The sequence below is a fragment of the Panthera leo genome, chromosome B3 (assembly GCF_018350215.1).
Source record: "Panthera leo isolate Ple1 chromosome B3, P.leo_Ple1_pat1.1, whole genome shotgun sequence".
In the NCBI taxonomy this organism is placed as follows: domain Eukaryota; kingdom Metazoa; phylum Chordata; class Mammalia; order Carnivora; family Felidae; genus Panthera; species Panthera leo.
In genome coordinates, this window is record NC_056684.1 from 21,028,030 (window position 1) to 21,045,045 (window position 17,016).

At 46.0% G+C, this 17,016-nt stretch overlaps 1 protein-coding gene across 6 annotated transcripts in view; it reads right to left on the reverse strand.

The window, feature by feature from the left end:
- The window catches only part of APBA2 (amyloid beta precursor protein binding family A member 2), a 266,467-nt gene that overhangs the window by 228,380 nt on the left and 21,071 nt on the right, over nt 1–17,016 (reverse strand). Inside the window, exon 1 of one of the 6 annotated variants that reach the window (XM_042941218.1) lies at nt 15,742–16,250. The exons of the other annotated variants lie outside the window; for them this stretch is intronic. The gene's annotated coding sequence lies outside the window, so the exon portion shown is untranslated. Of the gene's footprint in view, nt 1–15,741; nt 16,251–17,016 lie in introns of those variants that run through there. 6 annotated transcript variants of the gene reach the window in all.

Below are 17,016 nucleotides of genomic sequence, written 5' to 3' on the forward strand. Positions count from 1 at the left end.
AATCACCCACAAAGGCCTCCCTCCTGATATGGGGACTGGGTATTTATTTCCATAATGAATTTGGGGGGACACAAACATTCAATCCAGGATGTGTGCACATGCCCTTATGGTAGGTACACCTCAATAAAATGTTCACTTAAAGAAATCAGAAAAAGGGGGGGTAGAGGGATGCCTGGGTAGCTCAGTCAGTTAAGCGTCCAATTTTGGCTCAGGTCACGATCTCACAGTTTGTGAGATTGAGCCCCTCATCAGGCTCTGTGTTGACAGCTCAGAGCCTGGAGCCTGCTTCAGATTCTATGTCTCCCTCTCTCTTTGCCCTTCCGCCACTCACACTCTGTCTCTGTCTCTCTCAAAAATAAACATTAAAAAAATGTTTTTAAATAAAAATTAAAACAAAAAGAAATCAAAGGCATTGTAATAGGGAAGAGGAAATGGGGGGGGGGGGTGCCTGCTGAAGGGTATGGGTGATGGGAATGTTCCAGGATTACAGGGTGGTGGTGGTTGCATAACGCTGTGAGCATATTAAAAAACTCTGCACTGTATACTTTAAAGGAGTGAATTTTACAGTATGGGAATTATATCTCAATAAAGCTGTTATAAAGCTTTTTAAATCATAAGTCAGATCACATGTTCCTCTTCTCAACCTCTTTCTTCCTCCAACAGCCCACTGCCACTCAGAGTAAAAGCTCTCACGATGGTGGAGAAAACTTCCTCTCCCGCATCCACACCCTCTGGCTTTCCACCCAGTCACTTGCTCTGCCCCTGCCTCACAGGCTCTCTGCTGTTCCTCAGACACATCCGGCCTGACCTCCATGGTGTCCCACTCACCCCGAGGCTGCATCCCTTGTCCTGTCCTGCACCCATCCTGATCCACCTCATCTGTTGGGGTGGACGCCCCTCAATTCCCACCTGCTGTGGTCTATGAAATACTCCCCTACCTACAGCACCTACAGAAGTGCTCAATGGCAGCCCCTTGGATGTTGATTCAATGACAGGACTGTCCCCAGGACACACACAGACTGATGCTCAGGGAGACCCATGGCCAGGTGGGCAGAGTGGCCACTTCAACCAAGGTCTGAGGACTTCAGCTATACTTGCCTACCAGCCCCACACCATGTCTGGGACCAGCTCACTCATCAATACTTCCTATGTGCCAGGCACAGGCTGGGGGTGAGCAAAGGCCCCAGAGGTAGGACCTGGAAACACAGCTCCCATCTGTGACTTGAGGGGAAACTGCCTTCCCCACTCAAGCCTCCAGCTACAAGGGCTTGTGAGGCCTATAGAGCCAGGCCTGCTGGAGAGGAGGGCCACATCCCCACCAAGCACACAGAGGGGGACACAGGCTCTGCCTTATGAATGGTCACAGTTGGAAGGATGCCGTTAGGGAAACCTCCCCTGTAGGACTGTGCGAAAACAGCCTGTTCCAATTGAGACACCCACATCCAGGCTATTTCCTGTTCTAACAAAGAAAGGTATCGGGTCTCATATGGAAGAGACCTCAAATCCCATCCCACCTTCCTCTATATTCACATCCTCCCCATGAGCCAGCGGGGACAGGAACACGGACTTCCCTGAGCACACGTGAGGCCACAGCAGCAGAACAGTGGCCCGTGTGTCTCCTGGCTGTGCCATAGCATCAGCCCCCACAGTACACCACACTGCTGCCCACTCTCCACCCACTATAGGGACAACAAGTCCGGGCAGCGGCCACCCTGATTCCTGCCTCCAAAGCCTGGCTCCTGCACAGGCCCCGCATCCCCACCCCCCACGCACACCCATCCCCACCCCGATATTCCTTTAAAATCCTATATCTTGCCAGAACATTACAAGACAAACAACACAGAATCCAAGAGGGAATAAGGAACAAAAACTGATGAAGAGGAGCATTGGGGGTGGGGGGAGGGGAGGGAGGAGTGCTTCCTTGCAAGGCCACCTTGCCTCACCTTGCTGCCAGTTCAGAATCTCACAGAGGCTCCCAGTGATTATTATTATTGTTATTTAGGCTGAGTAGCTGGGGACCAATTAGGGCAGCCAAGTCGCCAGCCCCTCTTTGCCCCACAATGGCCCATAAGCGGTGGGCAGCTGTGCTGGGACAGGTGGACGCAAGTGGACATGGGATAAGAACTGAGGAGTCGGGGGACCAGGCCACCACAGGAGCACCAGTCCTCAGACACAAGCCAGCACCGCAGCACCCCGGCCCTCCCCCATGCCACAGAAAGCAAATACTCAATGGGTTATCACAAGGGGCGCCTGGGTGGCTCAGTCGGGTAAGCTTCTGACTCTTGATTTCAGCTCAGGTCATGAACTGACAGTTCATGAGTTCAAGCCCCACTTCAGGCTCCATGCTGACAACACAGAACCTGCTTAAGATTCTCTCTCTGCCCTTCCCCCAACTCATACACATTCTCTCAGTCTCTTTCTCAAAATAAATAAACTTAAAAAAGAAAAAAAAAGGCTATCACAAAAGGCTAGTCCCAAAACAAGTACACAACTAGTTGAGTCAAAACATTTGTCAAAACCCATGAATGCACAACACAAAGAGTGAGACTTCCCCTAATTTATAGTAACAATAATATATCAGTATTGGCTCATCGATTGTTAACTAATATGCCATATTAAGACTGTATGCGAATAATAGGGGAAAGCAGGCATTTGAGAGTGAGGAGGCAAAAGGAAACTCTGAACTTTCTGCTCAGTTTTTCTGTAAAGCCTAAAACTGCTGAAAAGCATTAATCCTGCTAACTTTTTTAAATATAATGGCTGATTGAGAGCTAAATGTAAGAATAGATACCACTGAGGAGCTAATGGGTAAACTGGAAGATGAGGTTTAGGGATTCTCCCAGAATGCAATGCAAACAGACCCTAGGAAGCAGCCCTACAGGAGGCCAGGTTTCCCCTGACTGCTGAGAGCCATTAGGCTCCAGGAACATCCTCCCCAAAGCCAGCCACCACAGCCTCCTGCTCCTCAAATTGAGGAATGTTAGTAAGTTCTCAGGGTTTCAGTTATTCACCTTCTTCCCCACCCCCAGACTGGTTTTTGTAGGGTTGGGGGAGGGGTGGTGGGCAGCAAGTGTGGAGACAGCAAAGGAACCTTAGAAAACACGCAAAACCTTAGCCTGCGTCCTTGGCCTCTCCCAAGCTGCTGCATTTCCGAGTTCATGGCCTGAGGGAGTATTCTCTCTGTATTTGGCTGTTGGTGGTGAATGACCTTTTTTGCGGGCTTTCTCTTTTTAAAAAAAAAATTATTTCTTTAGGAGTCCCAATGAAGCCTTTCAGAAAAGCATTTCAGCACTCTCTTTTCAGAAACTTAAATATGCACATCCTTTCATGCAACAACGCCATTTCCAGGAGGACTCACACAGATCTGAAATGATGTCTGTATGAGGGTTTTTCACTGCAGCCATCTTTTTAAAAAACTTAGGAAACAACCTAAGTGCCCATAAATAGGAGAGCAGTTAAATAAATTATGGCAGAGTCCACACACTGGAATACTCTGAGGCATTTTTTCTACAAGAGTACAGACCAGTACGTACTGACAGGGAGAAATCTTAAGGCCTACTGTTGAGTGAAAAGCGGAAAGATAGCTGGAGGCTGAGCGTCTGTGTACAGATCCCAGTTAGAGATCCATCAAACCAGCTAGAAAATGTATACGTATCTGCAAGTTCATGTATGGGTGCAAAGGCATCCAGAACAGGCCAGAAAGGGCAGAACGCTTGTCAGCAGTTTCCTCTGGGGAAGGGAGTAGAAGTACGGGAGGGAGGCTAAGGGGGTGTTCACTTTTAATTTATTAAATATGTGTGTACTTGTTGGGTCTTTTGCCCAAATACATTTATTATTCCCCAGCACTGTAATGACACCCACAGCCCACGCCTTCCAGGATTTCATATTATAGTCGGGGAGCTGTCTGCAGTAAGAAAAATGACCAAGGGGAAGGGGAAGGATCAACGGGAAGAGAGCAAGTGGAGCTTCCCACGCAGGAGCCACTGCTCCTGAACATCAGGAAAGGGTGGGGGGGAGTCGGAGTCTCTTCAGGAAGGCGACCCCTGGCACAGAGATGCAACCCTCCCAATTGATCAGAACATCCACACACATCACAGGGTGAGCCCAGAGATGACAAAAACACACGAGGAGGCCGTGGCCCAAGAGAGAAATAAAACAAGGGCTGGGGGACCTTGGGGACTAAGATGTTCTAGGCCAGAACAGTGGGTGATGCTGGAGTATTAATCTGGGCAGGGGAAGGTAAGGAATTCAGTTCCATTCACTGAGCGGTTTAGGCACAAGTGTGTCAGGGGTGTGTGGATGTGTGTGGTGGGTGGTGCGTGTGCGTATGAGGGGGTGGACATGGGAGTGTGCACGAGCATGGGTGGTGTGTGTGTGTGTGTGTGTAGGAATGTGTATGTTGTGTGTGCCGGGTGTGTGTGCAATGTGTATGTGTGGTGTCTGTGGTGTGCACGGATGGTGTGGGCTTATACATATGTGCTGGGTGGTGCGGCTGCTGTGTGTGGAGGACTGGGGAAGACAGGCAGGCCGGCAGCCTGGGACGCACCACAGTGACCTGCTGTGCCTGGGCAGGGTTCAGGGCCGGGGGTGCAGAGCGGCAGCCCCTCCCCTACCCCACACCGTGACAACCCCAACAGCTCAGGCATCAGACTGTGGTGCTGAGCCTCTAGGTGGAGAGAACGAGAAGCATCTCCTTCTCTCAAAACAGCACTCACGAAGGGCAGACCCCAAGTGCTCTGGATGCTTGTTTTCTTTAACCTTCTCTAGGGAGGGGGAGGTCGGGAATAAGCTCAAAGGGAGAGCCCCGTGAGGGGGACTGCGCCACGAGGAGGAGCAGGTGGCAGACACGCAGAGTCCCTGAAAGTGCCCCGGAGAACACGAGCAGCTTGTCAAAACAGCCACCCTTCTGAAATCTGGGCAGCATATCTGCTCCCACGGTGTAGCGCGGGCCTCGCGGGCGTCCACGGCACAACAAAAGCATCCAAAAAAGAGACTTTGCTGCAAGATGGCCCCAAAACCCCAACCTGCTTCAAACTTCTGCTGCAATGTCGAATCCTTCCTAGGCTCAGAAGCAAACATACGTATCTTCCTGTGTACAGATCTTCCCTTTTAAAGCCACCTAATAAAAATTAAATTCTCGGGGCGCCTGGGTGGCTCAGTCGGTTGAGTGTCCGACTTCAGCTCAGGTCATGATCTCACGGTCCATGAGTTCGAGCCCCGCATCAGGCTCTGTGCTGACCACTCAGAGCCTGGAGCCTATTTCAGATTCTGTGTCTCCCTCTCTCTCTGACCCTCCCCCATTCATGCTCTGTCTCTCTCTGTCTCAAAAATAAATAAACGTTAAAAAAAATTTTTTTTAATTAAATTCTCATATAGACCATGCGTGGAAGAGAGCCAATTTCCCAGGGTGCGGAGACCCTGGATGCTGTGGGCAGACTACCAGATTCACCCCGTCTCATCTGCACCATCCCAGGCACTGATACCCAGAAGGGCAGCAAGGAGACTCTCTTCCAACCCCGCTGTTAGGAGGTACTCTCACATCATTAAAAAGCCAAGAAGTAATTCTCAGACCAGACACAATGGAAACCTAGAATATTTTCTAAAAACCAACTTTCTTCTAAAGTTTCTCTCCTCAGGGCACCTGGGTGGCTCAGTCAGTGAAGCATCTGACTCTGGATTTTGGTTCAGGTCATGATCTCATGGTTCATGGGATGGAGCCCTGCATCGGGCTCCACTCGGACAGAATGGAGCCTGCTTGGGCTTCTCTCTCTCTCTGCCCCTCCCCCCTGCTCTTGCTCTCTATCTCTCTCTCTCTCCCTCTGTCTCTCTCTCTCTCCCTCTGTCTCTCTCTCTCAAAATAAATAAATAAACTTTAGAAATAAATAAATAAAGTTTCTCTCCTCAAGGACTTCCACAAAGAGAAAGGAATACCACGTGGCTAGCATAGTTATCCAAGACAAAGTGATTTTATGCCACAACTAATGGAACTTCTTCCAAACTTTTGATAACTGCTAAAGTTGTAAAGACCACGAGCCACACGTGGTGGGAGATGCCCTCTCCCATCTGCTTCTGTAACTCCATCACCTGACCCAGTGCGCACTGGGCAAGGGCCACTGCTGAGACCCCAGCCTCAACCCGCTCTCCTGTCAACCCCGTGGGCTACTGTGAAGACAAAGCAACTAACAGATGTGAAGGTGTTGGTGTCACACACAAATAGCAGGGATGGCAGTATTAGGAGGGGTGGACCCACCTGTTTTAAAGCCAGTCACTGAGCAGGCTGCCCCAAGCCCGCCTCCAACTGTCCAGAAGTTCTTGCACTCAGGCCTTGTATGTTAACACACGCACACTGTGGTGCGGAGGTGTTCTGCTTTATATGTGAAAAAACTCAAAAGTCCTTGCCCCAGACAGTGCTGATGTGGGAAATATTAGAATGCAAGGCTCCATGCAACAAGGAAGCCCTCGGCTGGCCCACCGCGGTGCTTGGCAGTAGATGTTCAATAAGTATTTGCCGAATGATGAATGAGTGGATAAATGGATGGATGTGATGTGTCTTTGAAATCTTTTCCTTGCAAGTTTTTAAAGGTGTATTTTTAAAGTAAATACACACACAAGATATCTTCAAGTAAAAGGCCCAGGGAACAAAGGATAAAAATCAGGAAGCATTAGGGCCAGGGGCCTGCCCTCTGACATCCTTGCAGCTTGAAAGGATTTCCCGATAACTGCATAAGAGTGCCTAGAAGAAATGAGGCCAGCTCTTCTTTTGTTTCCAGAGAATCTGAAGAGTAAAGAGGGACAGCCCCGGGAGGGTGCCGAGTTTTAGCCTCCCACCAACCAGCCATCCAGCCTCCTCACTCCGCTCCTGCCCAGTTAAGTGACCAGCAGCCTGGAATTCGTGGCTTTGCATTCGGGGTACGCATCATCTTAACAGCCTGTCTAGAGCTCCATGTGGTTCCCGGAGAAAAAAAAAAAAAAAAAAAAGCCAGTCCTGAATGAAGGCAAAAGCCTAATCACAGATTCTAAATCTCCATGTCACTGAGGCCCCAGTTTCTCCATTTCAGATTTCAAAGCATAAGAGGACAAATCTTTGAATAACCCATGCTTCCTAGTCCATAGTATATCCTCAGAAATAAAAAAATCTCTCTTCTGGCCTTTCATTGAAATAGCCTGGCTCTTACATGTGACAAAATGATGCAAAGTGGCATCTCCATGACCCAAATACGAATGCTAGAAATACCCCCATGTCTTCCGAGTGGCAAAAAAAGTATTTAACATAATTTAATAACAAGCCCATTTAACAGAATTCAAAATAGCTTCAGCAAATACACTATTAGAACGGATATGGAATGACAAATTCCAACAGATACAGCTATGTAAGTAGGATTGAAAAAAGAAAAAAAAATCACTTCATAGCTATATAGGATTTCCAAAGATGACGCTCTTGAAATCTCTTTTAAAACAATATGTTCCAACTTCCTACTAATCCAAATTACTCTAGTGACGTCTGGCTTCAGCGCTAGCTGCAAATATGCAGCTTCATTATTGTACTTGGAATGGCAATAACAAGGAAGCATCTATTTCCATCCTGCCATCACTAAAGCTAACATGCATCTATAATCTGCGTTGTTACAGCTCCCTTTCTGAGGAGAATCAGAAACACTTTCAGCTGGGAACAGTCCAGGGGACTGTCCACAGGGCTACGGTGTGGGGGTGGGTGAGGGGGTCACCACAACAGCTACCTTTTGTTTGTTTTTTAATGTGAAACGTTTCTGGATAGCTTAAGCACAATGTATTTTGATTTAAAAGCTCTACTAAATTGAAGAGAGAGAACCCATACACAGCCCCTGACAGAACGAGTGAATATCATCAGCCCCAAAACTGTAAATGAAATGCAGGGAAGTGCACTGAATGAAACCCCCTCCCTGACCCCAGCATAGGTCCGGGCATCTTATCTCCACCAAGCAGGCCAGCAGACAAGCCGCAGCCACACAGTCCTGTGCAAGCCCCAAACGCCAGCATAACACTATCTTATTTGTTCAGGGGAAGCAAAATGGTCCAGCGCTGGTGGCTGTGTTCTTTTTTCCCGACAAGGCCTAATTGCTATTGTCCTTCTCTGGGATCCAGTCTCCCTAGATAAAGAGCAGGAAAGCAGCCAGCAGAACTCAAACCATTCACTCACAGGCTCTTCCCTCGTAACCAGACCTCAGCACACCATAGTTTCCAAATCAAAAATGCAGAACCCATGAACAGAGAACCTTCTGTTCCAGAAGGTATTTATATGAAGTCGAAATCAAAATCACATCTTCCTATGGTTGTTTTTTCTTTTAACACAATTAATCAACGTTTCTTACTGCAAAGCCTAGAAGAAATTTAACATTTATAACCAGAAGCATTGTTCTTATTGGAAAACCAGAAAATGTAAGTTATTCATATAGTGACCCTTGTTTTTGGAAAAGAATCACATTTAAGAAATTGGGACATGCCCCAAAAATCACGACTTTATGATCCTAGAAACTCGAAATATCCTAATTTTTAAATAATTTCATATCAAGCCCAGGGAACAGAATGCAAACTATCTCTAAACCAGATACACTACTAAACAGAACTGATACAAAACTAAAATTTCAAATAGATACAGCTACATAACAAAAATGAAAAGATAAAAACCGGTTCATTGCTATGTAGGATTTCCAAAGATGATGTTCTTGAAACCAGTCATGGTTTTGATGTTCTTGAAACCAGCCATGGTTTTGACATCTATAAAAGCAAATCACTGCAGTGCAATGGGACAAGTGTTCTAAGAGAAAATGGTGGGCACACACATTATTAAAAAGAACAAAGTTGGAGGGCTGATATTCCCAGACTTCATGACTTACTATAAAGCTACAGTAATCAAGGCAGTATAGTATTGGTGAAAAGAATAGACAAAAAGATCAATAGAATAGACTAGAAAGACCAGAAGTAGGTCTACATAATAATTATCAATTGATTTTCGACAAAAAAGTCAAAGGCAAATACAATAGAGTCATTTCTACAAATGGCACTAGAACTGGACATCCACTTGCAAAAATATGAATCCAAACACAAACTTCAGATCTTTCATAAAAATTAATTCAAAATGGGTCACAGCCCTAAATGACAAACACAAAACTACAAGACTCTAAGAAGAGAACATAGGAGAAAATCTAGATCTAGATGACCTTGTATTTGGCAATGACTTCTTTTATACACAACACCAAAGGCAAAAACCATAAAAGAAAGAATTAATAAGCTGAAGTCCATTCAAATTGAAAGTTTCTGCTCCGTGAAAGACACTGTCAAAAGAATGAAAGACCAGCCAAAGACTGAGAAAAAAGATTTACAAAAGACATATCTGATAAAAGCCTGTTACCCAAAATATAAAAGAACACTTAAAATTAAACAATAAGAAAACAAACACTCCAACTATAAAATGGGCCAAACGTGTGAACAGACACCTCACCAAAGGAGATATAAAGATGATCAATATGCATATTAAAAAATCCTCCACATCGTATGTCATCAGAGAAATATATTAAAACAACAGCGAGGGGCACCTGGGGGGCTCAGTCGGTTAGGCGTCTGACTGGCTCAGGTCATCATCTCACGGCTCATGAGTTCGAGTCCCGTGTTGGGCTCTAAGCTGTCAGCACAGCTGCTTTGGATTCTGTGTCTCCCTCTCTCTCTGCTCCTCTCCCGCTCATGCTCTGTCTCTCTTTCTCTCTCAAAAATAAATCAACATTAAAAACAAGAAACAAAAAAACAGTGAGACACCACTATACAACTATTAGAATAGCCAAAATGTGGAACACTGACAACACCAAATGCTGGCAAGAATGGAACTCTCATTCATTGCTGGTGGGACCACAAAATGGGACCGCAAAATGGGACAGCCAATTTGGAAGACAGTTTGACAGTTTCTTTTTTTTGTGTGTGTGACAGTTTCTTAACAAAAATAAGCATACTACTCTTACCATATGGTCCAGCAATTGCAATCTTTGGTATTTTAACCCAAAAGAGTTGAAAATGCATGACCACACAAAAACCTGCACATGAATATTTATAGAAGTTTTCTTCATAACTGCTAAATTTGGAAGCAACATGATGTCCTTTGGTACATGAACAGAGAAACTGTGGTACACCCAGGCTATGGAATATTATTCAGCACTAAAAAGAAATGAGTGATCAAGCCATGCACAGACATGGAGGAACTTTAAATGCATACTACTAAGTGAAAGAAGCCAAGCTGAAAAGGCTACTTACTGGATGATTCCAATTACATGACATTGCGTAAAAGGCAAAACTATAGAGACAGTAGAAAGATCAGGGGTCGCCACGAGTCTCTGGGGTATGAGGATGAATGAAGAAGAACACAGGAGACTTTTAGGGTGATGAAACTAAGTCTGTTGGGCTGTACGATACTCTAATGGCGGACACACATCATTATACATTTATCCAAACCCACAGAATATACAACCAAGTGACTCCTAATGTGATCTATGGGCTGTGGGTGATAATGATGTGACAGTGTAGGTTCACCAATTATAACTAATGTACCACTTTGGTGGGGATGTTGATAATGGGGAGGCTGTGCATATGTGGGGACAGAAGGGATATGGGAAATCTCTTTACTTTGCCCTCAATTTTGCTGTGAACTTACAACTTCTCTAAAAATAGTCTACTAAAAAAAGAAGACAGTAGAAACTTTCTTTCCCAACTAACCCTGTTGGGCATGACATGGAGGCTTTAAGCACAGTCTAGGTGCCACAGATTGAAAACTCCTTCACCAACCCCCTTCATGGACTAGAAATGCTCCAATCCTCGTTCCTCTGACACAGGACAATAAAGGTTGCTGTCAAGATGCAAGTAACATCCACCTAGGGCAGGACGTTAATTTATTGCTCACCATTAATTTCATCAGGAATTACTGTGCCAGATACTATTACCCCACCAATCACTGAGCACTTCTCATTTCCTGCCTTCTGCTGTTGGGCACGTTATGCTGTGGCCGCCGTCCCCACCCTACCCACCTGCAGACAGACACCTCTGTCTCAGCCTTACCAGGTAAGCAGGCAGATCGGTCAGTCGCAGGCTGCTGCAAGGCTCTAAAGAAATGACATGATTCTTTCACTCAGACTAAATAATCAAATGAGGAAAGGGCTTATAAAGAAAAGCCACATTCCCTGACCCAGACTTCCCCACTCCATGGCCAATCTTTTTCATCATTTCTGATTCTGATTCTCCTGGTAGCTGTTTCCACCCCTCCAGATAATGGTTTTAAACTCTGTTTTAAAATAGACACAAGAGGCACGTGGGTGGCTTAATAGGTTGAGCATCTGACTCTTGATTTTGGCTCAGGTCACAATCTCACAGTTTGTGGGATTGAGCCCCACATTTGGCTCTATGCTGAACATGGAGCCTGCTTAAGATTCTCTCTCTCTCTCTCTCTCTCTCTCTCTCTCTCTCTCACTCTCTCTCTCTCTCTCTCTTCCAGTGCCCTTCCCTCTCAAAAACTAAATTAAAAAACATTAAAAAAATAAAACGGACACAATAAGGGGCACCTGGGTGGTTCACCTGGTCGAGCATCCAACTCCTGATTTCAGCTCAGGTCATGATCTCACAGGCTCTGCACTGACAGTGTGGAGCCTGCTTAGGATTCTCTGTCTCCCTCTCTCTCTGCCCTTCCCCTACTCACTCTCTATCTCTCTCACAAAATAAATACCTTTTAAAAATGAAATAAAATAGATACAATAATATATACTCTGAATATATTATTGACTTTAGATAAGATGTATTGACATCCTTATATGAGAGCTGACATTTGAAGGACCTCCCACACTCTGGTGCAACTGACCATGATCATAGTACCTACTATAGAACACACAATGGGAGTTCCCATCTGTGGTGGGAGCTCTGGGAGAAACACATCCTTCCAAGAAGCTCCCACCCAATTCTGGGAACAGATAAGCATCCTTCAGATGGCTTATAATCATGCAGCCTTCAGGATGAATACAGGCTCTTTTCAAAAACCAAAACAAACAAACAAACAAAAAACCCCAAAACCTTTAAAAGCCCTAGATAGGAGCTGGCATTAATTTGGTATGTCCCTGCTGATCACTGTGAACAGGAACGGACTCCTATCACATGTGCATTGCCTGCACTCAGAACCAGGCTCAGATGCCTAGAGGGATACCGTGTTTGTCTGCTAAGGGGCAGGAGTGAGCAAATACCACTTCAACCAAGCCAGTGCCTCCTGACTCTTTGACAGCAGAGGGTGTGAGTAGCTGAGACCAATTACCTACTCCTCGCTTGTTGCTTCATTCTTTCTACTATGTGAGATACCGTTGATGTCTGATGGAAAAATGGATAAACAAAATGCGATGTATACTTACAAAGGAATATCACTCAGCCTTAAAAAGGAATGAAATCCTAAGCATATAAGGAACTCACACAACTCAGCAAAAAAAAAAAATAATAATAATAAACTGATTTAAAAATGGGCAGAGGACCTGAACAGACATTTTTCCAATGAAGACCTACAGATGACCAACAGACACAAGAAAAGGTGCTCAACATCATTTATCATCAGGGAAATGCAAATCAAAACTACAGTGTGATATTACCCTGCACCTGTCAGAATGGCTAGTGCCAAAAAGATGAGAGGTAAGTGGTGGCAATGGTATGGAGAAAAGAGAACTCGTGTGCACTATTGGTGGGGGTGTAAATTGGTGCAACCACTATGGAAAACTGTATAGAAGTTCCTCAAAGTATTTAAAATAGGACTACCATATGATCCAACAGTCCCACTTCTGGGCAAATATCCAAAGGAAATGAAATCAGTAACTCAAGGAGATATCTGCACTCACATGTCCATTACAGCACTATTCACAGTAACTAAGGTATAGAAACAACCTACATGTCCATCAACGGATGACTGAACACACAGAGACATACACACACACACACACACACACACACACACACACACACACATATTCAGCCATACAAAAAAAGGAAATCCTGCCATTTGCAACAACCTCGACGAATCTTGAGGACACTATCCTAAGTGAAATAAGCCACACAGATAAAGACAAATACTATGTGATCTCACACACAGAATCTTAAAAAGTTGAAACAGAACCAGAGAACAGAATGGTGGTTACTGGGGTGGGCGATGAGGAAATGGGAAGATGGTGGTCAAACGATACAGACTTTTAGTTACAAGATGAATAAATTCTGGGGACCTCATAGTGACTACAGTTAATAACACTGTATTTAAACACTTGAAATTTGCTAAGAAAGTAGATCTTAAGAAGGCTACTATATAAGGTGATAGGAGTGCTATTTTGACTGAGGCGATCATTTCACAGTGCATACCTACGCACTATCATCATGTTGTACACTTCATGAAAACACATCACACTGTACAACCCAAATATAGAGAATTTTTATATATTAATATGATTTTGATAAACCTGGGAAAAAAAGGGAAGGAAATCCTGACACTTGCTACAGCATGGATGAACCTTGAGGACATTATGCAGAGTGAAAAAACCAGTCCCGAAAGGACAAACACTGTATGATTCCATTTCTATGAGGTTCCTAGTGCTGTCAAATTCATAGAGACAGAAAGTAGAATGGGGGTTGCCAGGGACTGGGAGGAGGAGAAAACAGAGTCTGATGGGGGCCAAGTTTCACTGTGGGAGGTTGAAAATATTCTAGAGGTGGATGGTGGTGATGGGTGCACAGCAATGTGGATGTATTTAATGGCAATGAACTCTACAATTAAAAATGGTTAAAATGGTATATTAGGTTACATATATTTTGCCACAATTTAGAAAACTAAAAAAAAAAAAAAATAATTATAATATCCTGGATACTGGAAGACAGAAGAGGGGTGATGCTCCCAGAGCATTTCCTCTGCCCACAGAGTAGCCCCAGGTCTGAGGTCACCCAAAGGGATGCCTCAGTCTAAGAAACAATCAAAGCCTTGGTGGAGTGGCTCTGAGCAGGAAGCACACAGCAGCAAGACAGCACAGGAAGGGAGGCAGGGGCTACAGAAGATACTCTACTCCCATGAGGAACTCAGAGGACCTTCTCAAAATCAGGGAGAAGTGCCTTTTCTACAGTACAAGCAGTTCACAGCAAGTCACTAGGCCAGTGAAAATATGTAAAATCCAGGGGATCTGGCCATGCAGGGGCACCATCATGTGCTCAGGGGGGACCGCAGAGAGGCCAGAGGTGTAATTTGCAAACTACATAAGAGGTATTTTTTTTTTTTTTTTACCGAAGGTAAAGTTAATTTTTGTTAAGAACCCTAAGAGTTTTTAACAGACTTTCAAAATGAAAGGGCTCCCTTCTGCATGTGTCAAGAATGACATTTTCTTTCTGACACTTCAGCAGGCCTCGTCAGGGTCGGTTCAAAGTGAAAACACACCTTCGGCATCTGGGATAAGGCAGACTTTGTGGCCCAAAGACACTCACTCCCTCCAGAACATGTCAAGGGACAGCTACAGGGAGAGGTAGTAGGCAGTCATGTGAATGACAGGGCAGGGGGACTTAGAGCATGACCGATGTCTACAACAGCAAACAGTTTTGGTGCAGAGAGTGGCCAGGCCCTGCCAGGCTCCTAGGGACCTGAGCTTCCATCCCACCTGGGTGCATGCCCGCCTCCTCATCGGGCCACTGTCTCTGGTCTTCACGCAAGCCCGTGTACTACTGCTCTGCCTTGCTCCTGCTGAGGGCCTACAGCAGCACAACTCTGCCTTGAATACAAATGTTTCTAGGCAAAACACAGTGAAATAAAAGCCACATGGGTCCCTGAGTTGGATCTGGGGCCCCTCTTCCGCTGCCCTCCCCTCCCCTTCTGGCTGTGGCTGGCCTGTGTGACCACACACGCAGGTGGCCTCAGAGATGAGCTGGGATCTGCCCAGGCCACTGTGGGGAACAGAACTGTGAAGCAGGATTTGGCTACACATTTCCCATTAAAAGAAAGAAAAATGGGCTATTGTGAGCAGGCATATGAATGCAGTGAAATTCTGTCACAGTCCACTCATTTGAAATAAAACCCACCCGATTGGGAACACCGTAATTACAGCCCATTTCCACATTCCGCTCTAGAGGCCGACTGTCGGAAGATCAGGTTTAAAACTGCATATCAAAGAGCTATTCCTCAGTGGTTCCCAGGAAATGAGGTGCACATGAGCAGATATTAAACCCGTCCCCACACACAGCAGCCCCTGACCAAGGTTCCTAAAAGTTACCTTACAGATTTCCAACTTTCAAGCAGGACATAATTAGGTATGTAAGTCCTTACTAATGGTGCACAAGCTGAGTTACTGGATGTTAACACCACCTCTCCGGTTCAGGAGCACCTGACAAAACTAATCCCACTATCATGAAAGGCTGCCTGTGCCTTTTTCATCACTTAGAATTCCAGAACCCATCCCAAACTGCAGGGAAGGACTCAAACAAAAGAGAAACCGTGTCTGGCTAACCAGGGAATAAATAAGTCCTTCTCAAATAATGGAGACCCAATGACCCAAGACCCTCAGATTTGCCATCTATCTTCCTGTCTCCATATCCGTCCTTCTCAAATAATGGAGACCCACTGACCCAAGACCCTCAGATTTGCCATCTACCTTCCTGTCTCCATATCCCACGTCCTGGGGGCTACCTGCTCTCCAAAGGGGACTTCCTGTCCTTACTCCCAGCCATTCCTCTCACCAGAGTTTCTTGAGCCACAGGCAGAGTGGATTTTCTTGCTAGTTTCTCTTCCAGTGGGTTGTGACATGGCTGGCCTAGTTTTGCCTCCATCAGCTCTGAAGACAGCATGGAAAACCATGCAGCCTCCTCCCGCTGTGCACCCTCCTGTGAGCAGAGGAAATGAGCCTGAATGAGGCTGGAAATGGGGTGTCAAGGGGCCTGAAGGAGAAATGACTTCCTGCCTGATGGGATGCTAAAAAACAAAAACACCAGGTCTCGAGGCCACACTTCCAGGCAGGCTGCCTCTCCTCTCCATCAGACTTCCACCCTCCTGGGCCTGGATCTCCCATCCGGGAAGTCTCAGACCCCCCCACCCCGGCCTGCCACCAAAGGAAGGCGTGGGTCATGCCACGGCACAGCTCAGTCCCCTCTGGAGGCTTAACCTGCACAGTCAGTGCCCATCATACCCCAAAGTGCCAAGCATCAGCACCACCTCCTAAAGGCACTAGGTGGCTGGTTAACCTCGTAAAAGGAGGAAATAGTGTCCATTATCCCAAACATGTTATTAACAAGTATTGATAGCTATAATATGCTCAACAAACATTCTACATGAAACTGGTGAAAATTAATGCAAAAATTCCATGGCGTGCAAAATAAATTAGGAAACCTAATTTGCAAGAGCAGTTCTCTGCCATTTGTCAGAAAGAAGCACCAAGAACTGGACAATGTGATGCACCAGGGCCAAGGCTACAGCATAAACAAGAGGAATCAATGTTTTTGTTAATGGTTTGAACAAAGGGATTCGAGCAAGGGGATCCCATATTCAACTCATCTCCTCCTCCCCCTCCAACCCCCTGACCCCTCCCCCCCACCACTGCTGCCTGGACTCACTTCCTAAGGGTGACCCTGAGTGACTATCACCACAGATTCTAGGGCCTACCCCAAGGATCCAGGTAGGAGTTTTGTAACCTTAGCAACACACTCTTGGCAAAGTTGTGACGGGGCATTCTTTGGGCAGTCTTGGCCAAGGCCCACACTCCCCTGCTGGGAGCCACCTCACTGGGCTCCCCCAGCCTCTGACTCCCATATGCTGGCCCACCATCTGAAAAGGGGAGCTTCAAGAACCCGGGCTATATCCTACACTCTTCACCCCACCTCACCCCCAACTTGTGCACCCACAGGGCCACCACTATTGACTGGGAGGGCCTTACCAATTCAGGGGAGGAGCAGATGCCAGGCTGGCATGGGAGCCCACAACATCCCCCATTAGCCTGTCCCTACTTCAGGACCGAGCAT